Source organism: Camelus ferus, chromosome 11 (genome assembly GCF_009834535.1).
Source record: "Camelus ferus isolate YT-003-E chromosome 11, BCGSAC_Cfer_1.0, whole genome shotgun sequence".
In the NCBI taxonomy this organism is placed as follows: Eukaryota; Metazoa; Chordata; class Mammalia; order Artiodactyla; family Camelidae; genus Camelus; species Camelus ferus.
The window spans coordinates 63601408-63623275 of NC_045706.1; the positions used below are offsets into that span (position 1 = coordinate 63601408).

At 41.0% G+C, this 21868-nt stretch overlaps 1 long non-coding RNA gene across 1 annotated transcript in view; it reads right to left on the reverse strand.

Annotated features, from left to right (window-relative positions):
- Positions 1 to 441: 441 nt before the first annotated feature.
- Positions 442 to 21868, reverse strand: part of LOC116667247 — a 175584-nt gene continuing 154157 nt past the window's right edge. Inside the window, exon 3 of the long non-coding RNA XR_004324059.1 lies at positions 442 to 881. This is a non-coding gene — a long non-coding RNA (uncharacterized LOC116667247). The remainder of the gene's footprint in view (positions 882 to 21868) is intronic.

Genomic DNA, 21868 nt, shown 5'->3' on the forward strand with positions numbered 1-21868 from the left:
GTAATGACAAGTAGGTGTGGGGTCACCAGCCAGGAATGAAGAAGGTGGAACCTGGGGAGAGAGGGACTTGGACGTCAAGGGGCCATTAGGAGAGGGAGACAGATGAGGCCCAGGAGTGTCCCCGCAGAAGGACAAACAGCCTGGCCAGCAGTCTGGGACGCAAGGGTCAGGCTGCAGGGTGAGGCTTAAGATCCTCTGGGTGTGGAGGGCATAGTTTCCACACGCTGGTAGGAGCAGGAGCTGGATGGAAGGGGCTGGAGACAGAATAGGGAAGTCAGAGCCAGCAGCAGCTAGTCCCAGACCATCTGAAGGAGAATCGTGCTGAGAGAGCGCAGGGAGAGAACAGCTTGAGGGTTCGGTCGAGTCTGAGGAAGGGCATATGCACCTGTCTTGTTTGTGGAATTCAAAGAAGGAAATTTTTACAACTGTTTTGTTCTGCAGTGTGTTTTTAATAGAGAAGACTTGGGTATGAAGAAATAGAAATTGCCAAGAAATTTGTGGAAAAAAGTAAATGATCACACTAGCTAGCCGAGATGCTAATTAAGTGATGAGACATCGTCTGTCTCTCAAAGTAACAAATATATCCAGTTTCTCCAGACACATCACTGGGGATTAAAAACAGGGTCAGCTGTCACAGGACAGTGTTTCTTTGCAGCATTCTTGCACACCGGGACGTGTTCTCTGGGCCCCAGGTTCTTCCTGGTCTCCTCAACTCCCCCGTGGCTGTTTCCCCAGGCTGGGCTGCAGCTGCATGCATGCAGTGATCTGCTGTGGAGACCTCTGAAGGGCCCCGGGGCTCAAGATGGTATGTCAGGACCTGCTCTCATGCTGGGCGGGAGGGCATGCTGAGCAGTCACTCCATGATGTACCAGAGATCATCTCTAGTATCACAAAAAGAAAAGAGACCAATGGAGCCATGTTCAAGGTGCAAAATCAAAGCAAAGAGCACAGGAAGTTAGCATCTGAGTTAAATGACCTGACCCACACTCGGGCTGTAAGAACCCAAACCCAGGCCCTACCCACCACACTCTCCTCCCTCCCCAAGTCCCTCAGTGCCCCCTCCCATCTCAAACCCAGGAGGCAATGGGAGGAAGTCAGCCGAGGGAGGGAGCGGGGGCCCACCTGGCACAGCTGTGGCACAGACCTGTTCCATTTGATTCCATCAGACATAATACATACTGAGCACTGCCTCATGTATGAGCAGTGAGCTCTCTCCTTGGATGATCAGAGAATGCCACAGGCAGCTGGTCATCAGAGCAAGGATGGACGGGCAAGACGGTGCAGGTGAGGAGCTGGCCCAGGGTCAAGGGCTTGCCAGCAGCCAGGCCTTGCAGGGGAACCCTCCTCAGCCCTCCTGGCCTCACTCTCCACCTTTGTACACTGGGGTTGAGGGAGACAGGGTTGGGGGAGGCAGCGTAGAGGGAATGAGCTTTTCAGTCCTCTCTGACTCCAAGTTGTTGGGTGAAAGTAAATTCCAGGTAACATCATTAAGTGTTCTTAGGGTCTCCATTGCTCAAGGGTGAAATGTTAAAAATAAGTGCAGGTCCATCAAACCACATGACATGAAGGAAATACAGAGAACAAGCAGAAAAATACCAGCCTAGCTCAGAATGAGCCGGATTTTCAAATGGGGAGATGAGGGAACAACTCCCAAGCCTTCTCCTTACTGTGCACGGCTTTGAGTCTGAGGGCTACACCTGTGAAGGCAGTAAGTGACAACAGCCACCTGCTGGGGCCGTGATTAGGGCCACCCAGATAACGCAGGTGGAAGTGCTTCACCTCACTGCATAGAGGGCATGTCACCAGGGCAACTCCGAAGTTGTTGTTCTGCATGACATTGAATAGGCCAGCAGATAGGAACTCCCTTCTGCCCAGAACTGGCTCATTTCCAGGTCTCCAGGTTTTTTTTTAGGCAAAAACAATTATAATTTTCTGTCTGTTGTCACTTCCTAAGAACACTTATGAGACAAAGTCTCTGCTGTAGTAAACAGCTTGGGAAGCCAAACATCTCTGGCTCCAGCAAGCGTGTTAGGCATGATTCATCTGGTGAAAATTCTCTGTCTAAAGAGGGAAAACCAGGTTAAACAAGGGCCTGCACAAAGCTGTCTTCCTGTGTGAAACAAAAGACTTGGTCAGCCCACCCACCAAGCCAGGCTCAGGAGAGTTTGTCAACCAAGTCCATGTGTGGCTTACGCGTGACACTCTCCATCAGACTCTTGGGGATGAGAAGTTGGTGATGATGGTAATGGTGATGATGATGGTGGTAGAGATGATGATAGTGGTGGGGATGGTGATAATGATGGTGGTGATGACAATGGTAGTGATGATGACATAGTGTTCCTCCAGAAATGCCCAAAACTTCTCAGTGCAAAGTCTTCTCTGGGGAGCAATATTGTCCTGGCAAAGTGATGGGGCCAAGAGGCCTCTTAGTTCCTATAGGGCTGGGGGAGAAGGAGAAGGTGCCTTTAAGGGAATAAATGAAGTACCGTGAGCTCCAGAAGAGCTGAAGCTGAAATCATGGCCTGAAGACAAGCCTAAGAGGGTGAGAGGGTCCAGGACTACCTAGAAGGCAGAGAGCAGATAGCAGAGGAAGGGGCAGCCCTATGATTTGGGCATCCAGGGCAGCAATGTCAGGGCACAGTGGACCTTCTGAGCATGGCAATTTAACTCGGGACCAAGATCAGTGCCAAGCAAATAGTTTACTGAGTGTATGGAGTCTGAAGACGCTGTCATTGTCTTACCTGCCCTGACCATCCCACCCAAAACTTCAATCACATCCTTCCCAGGGCATTCCAAATCCCCTTAGTCCACTCTACACCTTTTTTTTTTTTTTTTTTTTTTTTTTTTTGCCATGATTCATATCACTTTCTGACTTGCTCTATAATTTATAGATTATATCTTATTTGTTGGCTACACATCTCCCAATGTCAATATGCTTCAGCACCGGGAGGACAGGGACCTTGGTCTTGCTCAGTAATCTATCCTAAGCACCTAGAACAGTGCCTGGCACATAAAAGGTGTTCACAATATTTGTGAACGAATGGCAGCTATGGAGTTACCTGCCTTACAAGGACTACACCATCCACTACAGCATTGTCTGCCAGGTAATTGTTCAGCTGTGGATCTGCACACAGCCTTTCCTGCATAGACACAGACTCAATCCTTCTATCCAGGCATGGAGCTTTGTCTGCCACTGATTGAAGCCAGATGGAGTCTGGCCTATAACATGACTGAGCATTAATTTCAGTAAATTTTAGTGAATTACCAAAATGTAATCATTACAATCTATCTTCATCTTGGTGACACATTTGGTGAGCTGTTACAAACCAAGACTTGAAAAGAAAATGCAGATTTATAGACCTCTCAACTCTGCCCACAGGACCCAAATCTGGCAGAATTGTCATCTCTATTGAGCTACTACAGATGGATGAGAGCCTTCTGCCCACAGCTTTTCTCTGAACACATGAGTAACCCAACTATAGAAGCTGCCTGATCATTCATCCTAGAACCTCAGATTTGGAAAGACCTTTAACATCATCTAAACTAATTCTATCTGTTTAAATCAATGGCAGTCAGTCACTGCTAATAATCTTTCACACCATGCCAAGGCCCTGCACAAAGAACTCACCCCGTTCCAAGAACATCCCACACACAAAACGAATTATCTGCTTCTCAGAGCCGAGTAAGCCTTGAAAAGTCTGAGAGGCTGGGCAACTTAGCCCAAGCAGGACAAGTAACTGGCAGAACCAATACTTGAACCCAGGTGTTTCTGACTCCAACCTATTGCCCCTGAATTCTGGAGCAAGTTATCAATAGAAACGCAAACAATTGGTGATTCCTAGGTCCACAACACCTAAACTCACCAATCAATCTTAATAACATAAAAGTGACATGAACACACGTTATTGGCTCCCAATATGATGCAATAGAAAGTGCATATCATTCACATAAAGTATTCTTTACTTATACTCCTTTTCATATTCTTTTTCATCATAGGTGACTACAAGATATTGAATATAATTCCCTGTGCTATACGGTAGGACCTTGGTGTTTATCTATTTTATATGTAATAGCTAGCATCTGCAAATCTACAACTCCCAATTCATATAAAGTATGCTTGCAAAAAAAAAAAATCCTGAATTTAATTGCGCCTTGGCTATAACCACCAATTTGCAGGAAGCATAGAGGATAAAAACTTGTTCAACAGGAGGGTAGTAGTTAAATCCAGGACATAATACACTCTGTAGGACAATGACTCATGCCCCAGTTTCTTCAACAAATATGCATGAAAAAGGGACAGAGAACCATTACAAATTAAAAAAGACCCGAAAGACACATCAGTGAAGTGATAGGTGGGGACTTTGTCTTGACCATGAATCCAGCAAAGTAGCTGAAAAAAGATAGTTTGATGTAAATTTTATGTGACTACCTTAATGATTATTGTATTTGGTGTAAAAATGATACAGTGACTTTGTTCTTAAAAAACATTTTGTGTTAGAGAGATAAACTGAAGTATTTATGGGTGAAATGATAGGATATCTAGAATTTGTCTCAAAGGGGGAAGAAAAGAGTAAGGGGCAGATGAAGTAAGAATGCCTGAGCTGATCATTATTAAAGCTGAGAGATGAATAAATCAGGTTTCATTATACTATTTGTTTTGCTTCTGTGTCTGTTTAATATTTTCCACAATAAAGTTAAATCTGAAAAGAAGTGATGACGTAAAGGAATAGAATGTTTTATCCAAAAACAATACCAGGCTCCATGTAAAAATGGTCAAGATTTTCCTTTGAAAAACCTTCCCATTACAGGAGCTAAAATTACCAACTTTGAAAAAAAACCAAGAGTTTTCAACATAGAGAGGGACACCCAGGAATGTACCACAGAAACCAAAAGAAAAAAAGAAAAATAATTAAGAGATAAAACCATGTAAAATTTTTTAAAATATGTTTTAAGTTATTGGAGGAGAGGGTATAGTTCAGTGGTAGTGTGTGCTTAGCATGCATGAGGTCCTCGGTTCAGTACCCAGTACTGCCATTAAAATAAATAAATAAATGAACCTAATTACATCCCACATGCACACAGACACAAATTTTTAATTAATTAATTAACCTAATTATCTTCCTCCCCCCCAAAAAAAATTATTGGTCAAACACTTAAGTGCATGTGATAAACTGGAAAAATATTTGTAAAGTACATGTCAGAAAAAACTTAGCATTATCATTAAATTAAGAATTTCTTATAAGTCTGTAAGAAAAAAATAAAATACTCCAACCAAATGGGCCAAAGATATGAGCAGAAAGTTTGAGGAAAAAAGGAAAGAAGGGAGCAGAGATGGTCAATCTGTGTAAGAGAAAAACAGGAGCACAGGTTCACTTGTGATAAAATCAGTGCATATTTTAAAAGCACACCAAGGTCTACAAATTACTGACAAAATTAACACATTAAAGAATATCCCATAGTCCCCTTGTGGATAAGCTCAGGAAGACTCTCCTTCCTCTTCACTGCTGGAGGGCCTGGAAAGAGGCTCACACTTCCTATTTATATGTAGCAAAAGCTGCATTAATGCCTTCTGCCCGGCAATTTCTCTTGTAGATATTTATTCATCAAAAGCAAAAATCGGAGAGAGGTTATCTTGTCTGCTGTTTTAGGTATAGTATTGTCGAGCACCATATGAAAATTATTAGTGCATGACTCAGAACCTCCAGCGATGCCCAGAAGGCTTGAACCCTGGTGCTGGCCCTACTCTTATGGCTTGGTTTGCTCTTTATCCCATGGGCTGAAAGTCTGCACTGAAGTTCATAGCTGCTGAGAAACTGGAATGGATCTAGGAGATAAAATGTTTATTTTTGCTAATATATATGTCACCTATTCTAAACTTGGGCTTATCCACTGGATATCATTTTGTGCACAACAATAAATTATATAAAAGAAAATTTTAAAATAAAATAAATATATAAAAATACAAATATATAAAAATAAGCATAGTTTTCTTTAGTCATGTCACCTCTTGAGTCTCAGAATCTTACTCTGTTCTGTTTGGTTAACACACTAGGACAGGTTTAGAAAACATACCTACCACTGGTCAATATTCCAGATCTAGATCTGAATGGAAGATGCTCCTCTGTATGATCCCAGACCCAATTTAGCAGCTCTACCTACTAAATCCCCTAAGTTGTATCCTTGGACTTCTCCAGAAGACTGATTTTCTCGAGCTTTAGATTGCTACAGGATTGGCCTCCTGGATTAACAGCCGTAAAACGGAAATTTACCATGCACTGAGGGCACACTGCCCAGTTGGTTTCTCTTGCATTTGCCCCAAGGAGAGTGGGTCTGTGTGAGAGGGAGTTGCCCAAGTCTCCCGTTCTAGAGCGCCAGGGCTCTTCTGAGTGCAGTCCAAGGCCAGCTACCATGGAAAGAAGTTCAGCCCCACACCTCCATGGAAACCACAGCCTGCAAACCTAAAGCTTCTGGTCCCTGGAGAAGTGGGTCCATGGACAGAACAACAAAGTGTCCCATCTGATAAAACCAATCAGACATGTGTGAACTAGATTAAGGAAGAGAGGAAGTAAACAGAGTGAGTGAGTCTGTGAGCTGTTCCCAGTGGTGAATTTTGAGGAAGCACTTTGGCTTATCCGAACTCAAATCTGAATGGAATGCTGCAATATTTCCAGAAACATGAGGCAGTGATTCATCACCAGGAGAGGAAAAACGGGTGTTGATTTTTCTGATGAGAAGAGGGATTCCTGCTTCCACCCCATCCTCCTTTTCTTAGAATGACACTTAGAAAATCTGGCACTAAAAGGCAAGTCAAAGGTAACAGCTAGAGAGAACATCTTGTCAATAAAATCTGGGATGCAGTTCTGAGCCCTGCTTCTCAGGATATATTCCTAGTTTGGCACAGACGGTAATATTGGGATGTATTAACTAATCAGCAAATATTTAGGGAAAGGAGGTGCTTGATCCAGAGATCCGGTTCTCAGTCTGGACTACACAGTGGGATCACTGGGGAAGTCTAACAATTACTGATTCTGATTCCTCCTCCCCCGAGAAGTTCTGATCTATTTGGACTGGTGTGCAGCCTGGGCACTGGGATCTCTAAAACTCCAGGTGATCCTCATGGGCAGCCTGGGCTGAGAATCACTGGACCGATGTGACAGCCAAATGAATGGGATCAGAGGGAGAGCTGTTGGATCTTATACTATTCAATTTCTCCATTCCTCAGTTTTTCCTTGTTATAAATAAGGACATTGACAAGTCAAAGCTCACATAACTGTTGCCAAGGTGAAACAGGATTATCTATATGAAACCACTTTGAAAAATCTCAAAGCTCTATACAAGTAGTCAAAATACAGAAATAATTCTCAGTCCACATCTACTGAATAAGCTATTTAACCAGGCACAAGCCAGATTAGAGTAATGAGGCCAAAACTGGAGGTCTAAACACACACTGTTTTATGAAAACAGTAATTAGGGAAACATCATGTAAAATGTCTGCTGAAAATCATATAAAATTGCCTCAAGATTGTGTGGAATTTTTCCACAAGCATGCAAGTGAGGTGCATCTAATGGAATGTCCTGGATGAGTGACTGAGCATCTATCAGGAAGCTGCTCTCAGGGCAGGTGTGGAAGCTGAGGGAATGTAGTGGGGAGGGAAAGAAAGGGGAGGGCGGGGAGGGGAGGGGGGAGGAGAGGGGAAGGCGGGCAGGGGAGGAGAGGGTAAGGAGGAGAGGGAGGAGAGGTGAGGGAGGCACAGGACTGCGGTTCAAGTCTTGGTTCCATTTGTTTACCTGGGTTATCCTTCTTCAGGTTAATAAATACCTAATACCTAATAATAAATACCTAATACTTAATAATAAACACCTAATAAAGTTTTTTTTTAATTTTCAACTCAGAGGCCCATTTAAAAAATGCTCATTAATGGTTCATGAACAAATTGATTTATTAATGTATGTGTGAATCCATAACTAAAAGCTAAAAATTTTCATTTAAGTAGACAACTACTAAAAAACAGGCATGTATATGGCATAAACTATTTTTTAAATATGAGAATATATCATGTTTAAAACCCTGCATGCTCACTGAGCATCATTTTATACCCCAAAAAAGCTTTAAAATTAGCCGTCAATTAACAGTAAAATAAGATCAAACTTATATCCAATGAATGGAGCAGTATCAGAATCTATTTTCCAGAACTAACTGGAATATTATACATACATATTATATATATGTAAGAATATATATTATATATACATATATTTAAAAATCTACAAAAAAAAAACCCCTAATCCAAAAATGGGCAGAAGACCTAAACAAGCAATTCTCCAAGGAAGAGATACAAATGATCAAAAAGCACATGAAAAAATGCTCAATATCACTAATTATCAGAGAAATGCAAATCAAAACTACAATGAGGTATCACCTCACACCAGCCAGAATGGCCATCATTCAAAAGTCCACAAATTACAAATGCTGGAGTGGCTGTGGAGAAAAGAGAACCCTCCTACACTGCTGGTGGGAATGCAATTTGGTGCAGCCACTGTGGAAAACAGTATGGATATTCCTCAAAAGACTAGGAATAGACTTATCATATGATGCAGGAATCCCGCTCCTGGGCATCTAACCAGAAGGAACCCTACTTCAAAAAGACTCTTGCACCCCAATGTTCATAGCAGCACTATATACAATAGCCAAGTCATGGAAGCAACCTAAATGTCCATCAACAGATGACTGGATAAAGAAGAAGTGGTATACTTATACAATGGAATACTAATCAGCCGTAAAAAATATAATAAAATAATGCCATTTGCAGCAACATGGATGGACCTGGAAAATGTCATTCTAAGTGAAGTAAGCTAGAAAGAGAAAGAAAAATGCCATATGATATCACTTATATGTGGAAACTAAAAAAAGAAAAAAGAAAACACTAATGAACTCATCTACAGAACAGAAACAGACTCACACATGTAGTATACAATCTTATGGTTAGCAGGTGGGAAGGGATAAATTTAGGAGTTCGAGATTTGCAAATATAAACTACTATATATTAAAACAGATTAAAAAAACAAATTTCTTCTATATAACACAGGGTGCTATATTAAAACAGATTAAAAAAAACAAATTTCTTCTATATAACACAAGGTGCTATTTTCAATATCTTGAAATAATCTTTAATGAAAAAGAATATGAAAACTAATATATGTGTGTGTGTGTGTGTGTGTATATATGTATACATATATATATGACTGGGACATTGTGCTATACACCAGAAATTGACACATTGCAACTGACTATACTTCAACTAAAAAAAAATCTATATAAAGATTCTTTCCTGAGAAACTTCTCAGAAATGTGGTCCTCATCACTGAACACTGAACTTTAATGTGCTGCCTGATTTGACTCTGACTCTCCCCAACAACATTGGTGCTTTGGGGTTTTGCTCTCATGGTACAGAAAAGTCCTTATTAAGTATGTTCAAAATAAAAGCCAAACAGCAAAATTTGATTCTTTTCCTTCAAACTGATTGCCATGTTTCTCATTTTCTGGCCCAGCTTTTTAAACCATAACCTTCAAAATCATCTGCAAAGAATTGAAATGATGATCCTTTCAAAGTTTGTTTTCCAAAATCCCTGCTTTGTTTTTTTTCTCTTTGAAATTCAAAATTACTATTACCACGCTGCAGATATATAGTGCCTTTCTCCAGAAAGCGCCAGTGGCCAAGTAGAAATGTTTCTCTTCAGATCCAGGAAACAGTATTTTACGATTAAATTATTTTGAGCCATACAGCTCTGCGTGTTTTAGATTGCGGAGCAGTGACTGTCTAGTAGATGGCTTTGACATTCTTCTACTGAGGCCAGTTTCAGTTTTCCAACTTCAGTTAAAATCTTTAAAATGTTTGCTTTGGAAGGAACTGCTACACAAGGAGAAAGAGCCATATGCAATACCTTATCATTTAGGGAAAATATTCCATAAAGAAGCTGGATTTCATTACAGCCTGTTTTGTGTAACCAGGCTACAGGTTCGGTTGCTACACACATCGTTAGGACATTACAAGTATCTGCTTTTCGTTACCCAGGCTGCACAGCCCAGCCCCCTGCATCTGTGTGCCTTTGTGCTGTGATTCATTACAATAACAGGAATTTGCTGCTGCTAGGATTGAGATAAATTAGCTTTGTGGTCTGGGCAGCCTTTTTGATAACCGTGGCTCCACCTCAAATTTGCTGCCTGGTCTTAAGTCATCTGCAATATAGTCTGACCTAAAGAAGCAGTAACACATACTATATTGTTTTAGAAATATGTATTTTAAAAAAAATAGTTACAGTGGGCCAGGAATTTAACTGATTGCCTTTCGCTATATTAATTCATTTAATCCTCACAATAGCCTTAGGGAATTTTAGCCTTCTCTTATCTGCTTTAAATAGATCAAGGGATTGCTACCCTCAGTTCAATAACTTGCCCAAGGCATCCCAGTGGGTATGAAGCTCACGTTGGTCCCAGGGCCCTGGCTCTGCAGGGCTGTTCTGATACACTGCCCCTGGCCATACTGGTCCAGAGTGAGGGCAGGGATCCCCCACTGTTCACTTCTGTAGTGGGTCCTAAAAGGTGGAAGGACGGGACTTGGTCAACCACACTCTCAGCCACTCAACCACCTGTCCACAGTTTGGGCTGGGTTCATCGCTGGCCACGGGATAGACTGGTCTCTGCGAGGCTGATGGGAGGGCAGTCAACCTAGAGGTTTTCTACCTTGCCATCTCCCTCTGTCTAGGAATGATGTCTGTGACTTCTCTCTCTCCTTTCTTCTATCCATTTCTGTATTTGCTTCCGCAACAGAGAATTTTAATATTTCCTTTTGTGTGGGACATACATATACTAAATAATTATTTTTTGTTTATCTAAATTCAAATTTAATGGGGTGCCCTATATTTTTTCCAGTTTTATTATATAGAATTATTACAGTTCGACTGCACATACACATTATATTGCATGTAAATGCATATAAACAGTATACTGCACATTTTTTTGGGTTTTCATATATGTATTAATTATTGTTTCTAAGAACAGATTAGATCTTTAGTTTTTTAAACTTACATAGTTATCAAAGGAATAAAGCCAACTACAAAATAAGAAACAACAGAATGCAGTAATCCAATCATAAAAGACAGTCAAATGTGCTTACACATACTCAAGAAATCAAAATAATAATTAGTTCATTTATATCCTTATCATTATTGCTATTTTTTTTTAGATTCTTCATATACATCATGCCCTATGGCATTTTTCTTTCTCTTTCTGACCCACTTCACTTTGAATGACAGTCTTCAGGTCCATCCATATTGCTGCAAATGGCATTATTTTATTAGTTTTTTATGGCTGAGTAGTGTTCCACTGTATATATGTACCACATCTTCTTTATCTGGTCATCTGTTGATGGACATTTGGTTTGTTTCCATGTCTTGGCTATTGTATATAGTACTGCTGTGAACATTGGAGTGTATGTGTCTTTTTGAATTTTATTTTTCTCTGGATAAATGCCCAGCTTTTTAAGGAACCTCCATACTGTCCTCCACAGTGGCTGCACCAATTAACATTCCCGCGAACAGTGTAGGAGGATTCCCCTTTCTCCACACCCTCTCTAGCATCTATCATTTGTAGACTTTCCAGTGATGGCCATTCTAGGGTGCCCTATATTTTTATTGGCTAAGTCTGGCCATCCTAGCCAGGTGCTAACCAATAAAGAATGCCACTGGACTCCTCAATGACAGGAAAAGGGCACCAATGTAGAGAGTCTACAGACTCCTGTTCTTCCTCTCCTCCTTGGTGCACTTTCCCCTGGGAGTCCAGCATCATGGCCAGCTCACCACTCCTGCTTATAGCCTTGGACTGTGCTGGTCCCCTTGTTGTCATTCAGTCTCAGCTCTGAAGTCACCTCTTCATGAAGCTTTCCCCAACCGGCTGTCTTGCCTACCATAAAATGTTACTTTGTGATCTTCGAAGTCTCACCACAATTATTTAATTTGTGTGTTTTGCTATGCTCAGTCCCACCCGATTAGAAAGCAGGCATCTAGGCCGTCAGGCACTGGGGCACTGCTCCCCCATCTAAAACAGTGCACACTGTGGAGTTTCTGTTGGCAACTGAACGAATGAATGAATTCCCCAAGAGGAGCTTGAACATTTCTTGACATAGTAATGAGTCTCTGATACATGCTGCTTAGTAAGGCTACGTACCAGTGGTCTTACCACCTCCCCTCCTGGTGTGAAGTTCCTCCGGCCATGTCAAGGACCCTTGGACAGCATGCTAACATTGCATATTACTCTTCCTGCCACTCCAAGGCCAGTTTGCACCACTCCTCTGTCACCCCTTTGTCCTGGGAGTCCTTGTATATCTATGTTATCTTCTTAGCAGACTGAATTGTTGTCACAGAGCAGAGACCACCACTTACTTCCCCTAGCAGTGTAGAGGGAGCATCCAAAAATCACTAACTATAGAGCAGCGGGATGCGTTGTAAAGGTGCTCCTGCATTCACATGCTCCTTGGTTAGGGAGGGGGATGTGGTCCTTAGGCAGACACTACACAAACGCATGTGTAGACATGGCCAATCGGGGTAGAGCACTAATGCCTTAGAAAGCATGGATGTTGTCAGCCAAGTGGAAAAGCAGGAAGCAGGAGCTACAGCTCCACAGAAAGGTGACACAGAAAGTCCCAGAGTTTGAGGTGGGGCATAATAATTGGAGAAAAGTAATGTAGTTATTGTGTGCATCAAATCTTTCAATACTATCTAGAGGAGTACCTGCTTTGTACCAGCTTTATACCTGTCACTAAAAATACAGATGAATAAGAGGTGACCCTAACCTTGGGGAGTTTGTGGTTTTCACCCTCTCTCCACTCAGTCATGATGTTCTTGAGGACAAGGACACGTGTTATTACTTTGGATGCCTGGGGTCTGCTAGCTGGCCTTAGCAAGGAATATTCTGTTTGCTCCATGTTTCTCTAAGAGAATGAACCAGAACAAAAGAGAGAAAGACTCGGAGCAAAGGAATTTGTCACAGTAATATAAGCAAGACGCTTTAACAGCCTCAGTTCTCCAGAAGGGGAATGGGATTCCTTTTGAGAGGTTGCATTTCCTTTTTCTGGACATAGTCAAGTAGAGACTGGGTCACCTTGTAACATGAAACCTGTGGAGGGAATTCAGCCATATCCAAAGTGGCTGTCAGCTCCCTTTTGTCCTAGGATTTGCCATGTGTACTTGATGATGACAAGGCTGCTTTCAGACACTCTTTTCAGAGACTGGTATGGAGGTTCAAGGTGATCCTCCTAACATTTATCAATTACTTTGTGAAAGAGGGCAGGAGCATGGAATCTTGGTCTTCCTGGGTGATCGAAGTCTTTGTTCACTGATTCTCTACATGGCACAAACACATCATTTAGCAACCATTCCCTCAAATGGCTCAACTCCGTGCCCTTCCCTGCCCTCCCTTTGCTATCTGGCATCTATATGGTTGGACTCTGTCATCTTACAAGTCACAGTCATGCAATGGAAAACTGCACATGAGCAGAAGACGGGGCTAGAACCTCTCTCTCTAGGAAACAGGGTATCATCATGGGCTGATCTGTGGTCACATTCCATGCTGGTGACATGTATTTGGAAGGACGTGTTCTTTCAGGCACAATAAAATGGAATCTCATCTCCACATATGGAGCTAAGTAGGAAAATTACCTTAATTAAACACAGCAGAATCCATATTTATTGCTCAACACATGGAGTCCTCTTTGTCTCTGAGGACTAAATCTGATACTCCAGAAAAGTCATTTTCCACTGGCACTTGTACACTTGTCCATCTATGGTCTTCAGATGCATGGAACCAGGGAGAAGAAATGTGTTCCTCAGTTTTCAATATGGTAAAGAGATTTACAGTATAATGAAAAACATAAGGCCAATACAACTAGTTGAAAAGTGAATACAAAGTCAAATAGCTTTTTAGGCCACATTTCCTTCCAAGCAAGTAGGTGGACTGTTCGTTCCCACCTCCTCCCACTGAAAGCATAGATGGTTTTCTTTAACTTGTGCCTTGGTATGCTGTAGGTTGTTTTTCGTTCCAGGCAGTAAAAACTATTGGCTGTGGGAAAGAGATTAGTGAAATATAGTAATAGATCAACAGTACATAAAACTGAAGCCCTGAGAAATGGATTGTTTTCCTTAGTAAATAGATCTAATCCAGAAAGGAGGAAACACACAGTGTGCCCGGAACAGAGTGAATGGCCCAATTGTACCGCAAGCAATTCACAAAGGCAGGCAACCAGGCTTGCCCATCCCGCAGTTCTCATGTTGAGCTGAGATTCCCTCTGACTCATTTATTTTAAACACTACTATTAATAAAATGCTGAAATTCTCATTGTACATGAAATAAAATGCCCTTTATAGATAGAGACATACTTCAAGTATGTATTAGATCCTTCCTGTCTTCACCTCAACCTTGGTTTGTTTTCTTTGCTTCAGCCTGAACAATCTCACAGACTCCCATCACCACCATAATCATCACTCAGGCAAGGACCCAATTCCAGACTCCTCTTCAAGGCTCCAGAGCCCCATTTCCAGTGCGTAAGTGGATGTTCCCACTCACCTACCGGACATACCTAATGTGGGATCCCCAGGCACCTCAAATTCCACATCCTTCCAACTTTCTTTCTCCTAAGCATGCCCTGCCTCCTCTCTTCCCCATCCTGGTTAACTCTCCCCATGACCTCAGACAGAGAACTCAGCGATCGACATCATGCTGGGTCCTGAATCACCGTGGCCCCAGAGCTGTGACGCTCCCTGCCAGCGGTGTCCCTGACTCTCCCACACAGTGCGTCACCCTGCTTCTCCTCTCGTCCAGCCCATGTCCTCATGAGCACAGATGCGCTCCTTCTGCTGGGATTCTGACCAGGCTCCTCCAGGCAAGAGCCCATCTTGCCCTGCAGTGCTCTCCCAGCCTAAGCCCAGCTCTGAGAAAGGGTCCCACGTGCTCTGCTCTCCTGCTGAGACCCGTGACAGCTCACAGGATCCCTCCTGCCAGTCAGCTTGCTTGAGTAGTGCCACATTGCCCACACCGACCTTGCCCTGAGGTGCACTCCTAGATTTGCCCCAAATAACCAGCGTCTGTCCCCCATGGCACACACTGGCACCTAATCCACCTCTCTAATCGTGCTGCTGCCCTCCTGAGAGCTTTACGTGGTTCTCCACTGCCTGTTAAATACAATCCAACTATTTCAGCAAGTAAGACTCTTAAATACCTGGATCCACCACTCAGCTTTGCTGAACAGTGTCCCCCAACACCCCCTCACATCCCAGTTGCATGAGACTCTTCTTTCTTCTTCAAATGAACCCTGCACTTCCCTGCCTCTGTGCCATTTGTCACCAATACTGACCCCGTCATGACTTCCCCATTCACGTCTCCCTCTGCGGTATTACTGCAGAACTAGGGAGTATGACTCTATTAGCCCTATTCTCAGGGCTCCCCCACAGCTCCCCGGTAAGCAACTGTCCCCCACCCAGCCCCACAATCCCAGGTTAAACACTGGTCCAGAGGAGATGCCACTGTGAGTTGGCAGAACTGACTTGGTGCCGAGCAGAAAAGAGAGAATTTTCTTATGAGTTCATTTGAGTCAGAATCCTGAGACATCCCATGTGACTGATGAATTACAACCCAGTAGACTCTTAAATCTACATTCTTTAAGCCTCATTGATTTTTTAATTCCGACTCTGGAATCTCTGCCTTAGCCCTCCTGTTGTGGTCAGCAAATTGCGAAGGGAAAAGATATGAATCACTATTGCTATATTATCTCCCAGTAAAGTCTATATGCAGATTTCTGACCCCATTGGCAAAAGAGGCCATGTGTTACTTCCCTCTCCAGATCCCACTGAAATAACTGAAAAAAAAGATGAAAATAATAGCAAATGTTTAAAAGCATGAAGCAGGAGAGATTCCCATCAGAGGACCAGAAACTCAGACTCAGACTCTGCTCAGAAATGTTAGTCAAAGCATACAAAGTTTCAGTTCTGCAAGATGGACAAGTTCTAGGAATCTCACATACAGTGTGGTGACTATAGTTAGTAATACTGTATTATATACTAGAAATTTGACAGTAGGATCTTAATTGTTCTCAAAAAAGATAACTATGTAGGTGAGAGCTGTTAATTTAGCTTGATTGTGTTCATTTAGCTTGATTTCACAATGTACTCATACATCAAAATACATTGTATACCTTAAATATATACAATTTTTCTTTGTTAATTACATCTGAACAAAGCTGGGAGGAGGAATGATTTCAGTTAGCATGCTCAGAGAAATTCAAAAGTAATCGTTTGGCTTAACACAAAAACAAGGCTGCTCTCTAACACAGCTGTTCAAGGACAAGAAATAAATAAGGCCCAATATAAAACTCAACAGAGAGGCCAACCAGCACTGAAAACTAAAGGCTAATATAAAAAAAAAATCTATAAAAATGTCAGGAATGGGACCAAATCTATCAGAGATTATTACCAGTGGGAACGGACTAAATTTCCCTACAACAAATCAAAAATTTACACATGGGGTGAAGGGAAGGGAAGAATCCAAGATGCCTATCTTATTTATAAGACCATTAAAAATGATATAAAAACACTGATACCTAATTGTACAGATTGTATGACTGCATGGATAGATACGTGTATCATGTTAAGTACCAACAAAAAGAAAACTGAGGCATCAATATTGCTAATGCAGAAGTCAAGCCAAACATGAAATGAGAGGGAAGTGACATCATAGTAGTAGAAGGTACTGTTCCTTCTGCCTGGAGGGCCAACCCCCCAGCTTTTCGAGGGGTCACTCATCTTGTCCTTTAGCCTCCAATTCAACATCCCCATCACCGGCAGGACTTCCTGACCATCCCATCCCTGCTGTCTTTAACAGGTGTTCCCTGGTTTCTTTCAGAGCACCAATCAGAATTCTTTTGAACTAACATTTACTTATTTATTTTGTTATTATTTGTTTCCGTAACAATACATGTATGAATCATGAAATGCAGGAAACTTTTTTTTTTAATTTGCCATTGTATTTCCAGTGTTTAGCATGGTTCCCAGAACATAACAAGCACTCAGTAAGTACTTTTTAAATGAATAATGATATACAATATCACAAATCTTCAAGTGCCCAAAAGCTTCAAGAACACCTTACTAAAATACATTTTAAATAAAGACAAATTTAACAAAACTACATGATCAAAACAGAAGAGTTTAGTACAACTTTGAAAATGATGCTTCATATAGAAATAAAACTAAGGATATAAATTTTTTTAATTCATTCAATAAATATTTACTTAATTCCTAGTCAGATCCTGTTAGATATTTGGGAGAGAGCTGAGAATGAAATGAACAAGTCTGCCTCAATGAATTTGCACTAAAATAAATCCAGAACTCGACTAATACAGCTAACCATCAGACTAAATATACAAATATATGCACCTGACAATGTGTTTATGTGTGTATATGTATGTGTTACTATTATCTCAACATATAATATATATTCCACTGTATATATCTGGAACACTGACAAAAACTGAGCATGTTCTAAGCCACAAAAAAATCTTAATACATTTTTAAAAACTAAAATCCTTCAAACTTCTTTCTCTAACCACAATGTAATAAAACTAGAAATTAATAACAAAAGAAGAGTCAACAACTCTAAGCACCTGGACATTCAAATAAATCTGGAGCTAAATGTGGAAACAAAATTGAAATTGGACTGCATTTAGGATACCCCATACAGAAACCCATGGGATTTAGTCAAGGTAGTAACTAGCAGAAAAGTTCAGAATTAACTACTTTTTAGAAGCAAAAATTGTGAAATAACTGAATGAAGCATCCAAACAAAAGGATGTGTCAAAATAATAATAAAATAAACCAAATAAATGTGAAAAATAGTAAACTCAGAAATTAAAGAAATAAAGGGGAAAAGTACTTAATGGATAAGTAAAATGAAGAGCTGGTTATTTTTTTTAATAGACTTTATTCTTTTAGAGCAATTTCAGGTTCACAACAGAATTGAGCAGAAAATAAAGAGTTCGCACATAGCTCTCCCCACTCACACATATATACTCCCCTACCCTCAACATCCCTCATCAGTGTGGCATATTTGGTACAATCGATGAACCAACGTGGGCACATTATTATCAACCAAAGTCCATAGTTTACATTAGGATTCACTCTTGATGTTGTACATTCTATGGACTTTGACAAACACATAATGACATGTAGCCACCACTATAGTATCATACAGAATAATTTCATTGCCCTAAAAACCCTTTGCGAAGAGCTGGTTATTTTTAAAAATAAAAATAAAACAGACAGACCTCTTTAAGTCAGGCCAAGAAAAAAAGAGATCAAACACAAATAGCACTAGAGCTAGGAAAGGGTAATAACCATATCTGAGTATTGATTTTTATTGCTCTGATGGAAGGAATTTCATCATAATACCCTGAAATATATACAGATATATTATATTATATTGTATTGTATTGTATTATATTATATTATATTATATTATATTATATTATATTATATTATATTATATATCAAAGGACCACAAAATTATTTTACAGCTTTGAAGGAGAAAAGAGCATTTTTTCACTTCTATAAAATATCAATAACACTGACACATTTGGGAAATATTTGACTAACACATTCACAACAAATACAAACGTTTTATGAGAAATTTAGCTACATTTCTTAGATTTTATAAAATAAATGTTATTTTTCTACAAAGTAGTAGGGAACCTGGCATCTTTAAAGACATTTTTTCATTGAAGAAATTAGTAAAGATGTATGATGATGGGTATCTGAGACTTATTATAGTTACATAAAATAACTGCCTAAATACAACGTTCAGAATAAATTTAAGTTCTTTTTGTTGCTATGTGATATCAGTTTATTTTTCAGATAATACCTTGCTTTTTTCTGAGTACAAAGCAAACATAGCTCACTACACAAAATCTGAATTTTCTAGGAATGTATAAGAAAGTATTTTTTTAAAGTTCAACCAGAGAAAAATGTGCATATGTCACACTTTCTTATATCTAAGCAAAATTCATATATTTTTCATAATTTTTCATATAAAGTTATATTTGATATGTATCTTTAAGTGTCATTTAATAAAATATGTCCCTTTATGAATGTAAAGAAAAAAAAGAAGAAAGAGTTTATAAACACAGACATAGTGGAGACTAAAAATTTACAAGAGAGCACGATGTTCAATTCTACACAATAAATATGATTATGTAAATGAACTGGGCAGTTTTTTGAAGAGATCAAATATAAACAAAATTAAGCCAAAGTGAGAGAACTTGAATAGACCACAGAGACACTACTGGGTTCAGTTGTGCAGCTAGCACCCCCAGGATCCCGACCCGTTATTGGACCCTTCCTGGAACCTCTGTCCCTGCAGCCTTGGGTCACTACTTCCAATCTGTCGGATGACACCTCCAAAATAGATGCTGTGCGACCCAGCTCCTGTTTCAAAGCTCGAGCAGGTGCAACTGGTTCTCAAAGTCTGGGTCACATGGCCACACTATAGCTCAAGCGAGCTTTGTCACATCTTTGGTGGGAGGTGGGCTCCACTCACAAAGGCACAAAGCCTCTGCCTAAATACAGAAATGAGATTCAGAGACTCATATTGATCTGGAAGGACATACAGTCACCACAGTAATCATAAAAAGTCCCTATTGGAAAGTAAAGCAGATTTTAATTAGCATTTCAGCAACCTCATCTCAGTGCCCAGGAAGCTGCAAAACAGACACTCATCTACCCTCTCAAGTTCAAGTACTACCCCTGGAGGGTTTCCTTCCAAATGTATATTTCACCCCAATTTCATTCAACATTTACAGAGTTCTTGAGACTAGCAAGGTGTGTTTCCACCAGTTTATTTCTACAGCTCCACCTATATGCCCATGGGCACCTCAAAGTCAACAAGCCCCAAACCTGACCACTGACCTCTTTACTCTTTCATAAACAAAGATAATCAGAGGACCCACCCAATGAAGAGATGATAAGGTTTGAATGGGATCAGGCACCCAGCATTGTGCCCGGAAGACAATTAGGGACAAATACACTTCAGTATATTATCTTTATTATTAACTTCCTTGCCTCCAACCTGAGCCTTCCAGGACTCCCACATCAAGATATTCACTAGATTCATGTGCATTTTTTTATCCCCCAAGTCCCAACTCACATACCACTTGTTCTGTGAGGGGCAGTGACTCCCAGGTAGAGACCCCTGGGCTGTAGCTATCAGGCAGCCCCCACCCCCAGCCTTTCACATCACTCTTCCTACTCCCCAGTCAAGAGCTCTAGCCACACTCCCCTCCTTTTGTTCCTTGAACACCCCAAGACCATTCACACCTCAGGACCTTTATTTGTACAGTCCTCTCTGCCTAGAAGCTTTTGCCCCAGATTGTGACCTGGCTGGAACTTTATCATTCTTCTTATATATCTCTCCTGTCCTCTGACAGAATTTCCTAATCCACTCTACATAAAATGCAACTTCCTTCCTGCCCCATCTTCATCTCATTTTTTCTTTCTTTCTTTCTCTTTTTTTTTTTTTTTTTTTTTTTTGTATTATGAACTGCAGTGATTCTTCTCTGTTAACCTGGATATGGTCTCTGTCTTCCCCATTAGAATGTAAGCTCAGTGATCTAAGTGAGCTTAGCCCCTGGACCTCAATAAATGATTCATGGATGGATGGATGGATGAATGGATGGATGCATGGGTGCATTCATGAATCAATAGACACTTCTGTTATTCTGTTATAACACTTAAAATCTTAATGACTATCTGCTTAATATATTAGATTGAGTGCTGAAAGACAGAAATTGGGCCCCTGTACACTTATGACCTAAAACTAAGACGTAAGCCTTCTGCTGGCTTAATTTAATTCATTTCTTTGTCCTAAGGAAAAGAAAAAAAAATAGGACACTAGAGTACCATTCTAGAAGGTATCTTTAAACATAAAGACTCAGACTTGCTGTAGGGACAGACTCAAGAAACCGAGGTGCCAATAGTTAAGGTGTGTCTGTTAGAAAGAGGATAGTGACCCAGGGTCAAGTAACAGGAAGGATTTTGTGGTTGTATTGTTTTGCTTTATTTTGTTTTTAAAGAAAGGATATGATGATGTTGCCACAGTGCTTATTACACAAGGAGAGGGCTAGGATTCAGTGCAGACTGACACCCCTTCCAGCTCTGATATCATAATTTCAGAATTTTGAGCCCTTCCCTTTGTTTCTAAAGCAGAAATCTGACCAGGGGGGCTCCTCTGCTGAAAATCTGTCAGGCTCCTATTGTTCACAGCAAAAAGCAATTTGAATCATGTGGCTCTGCTCCTCCCTCCCTGCCACCACCTCTCACCGTCTAGAACCTTCTCTGGTCATGTTGAACCAGTAGTCCTCACTGATGTGCTGTGATCTTGTTCCCACAGGATGTTCATCTCCTAAACAGCAGGGACAGAGTGAAGGTGTGATATGAGGGCTGCGTTTGCTTACTTGTGCATTACTCTGGTCCACTTCCTGTTGAACTTCCCTGAACTGTACTGCCCTTGGCTTTGGAAATGATTTGGAACCAGCTTGCTTTAGGACTGCCCTCCCTTGGGATAACAGCCCAGCTTGGCATTGACTGCCATGTAAATTAATTTTGGATTTATCTGACTGGTGTACCTTCCCTAGACTTGGTGACCACTCCCCCCATACCTCAGCTGATGGTAAGAAATTCTTCACTCCTTTCCCCCTCCACAGCCCTGCCAGATGCTTCCTGACTCATCCCTGCAGACAAAACAATGACTGGCATGCCCCACTCTGTGCACCGACAT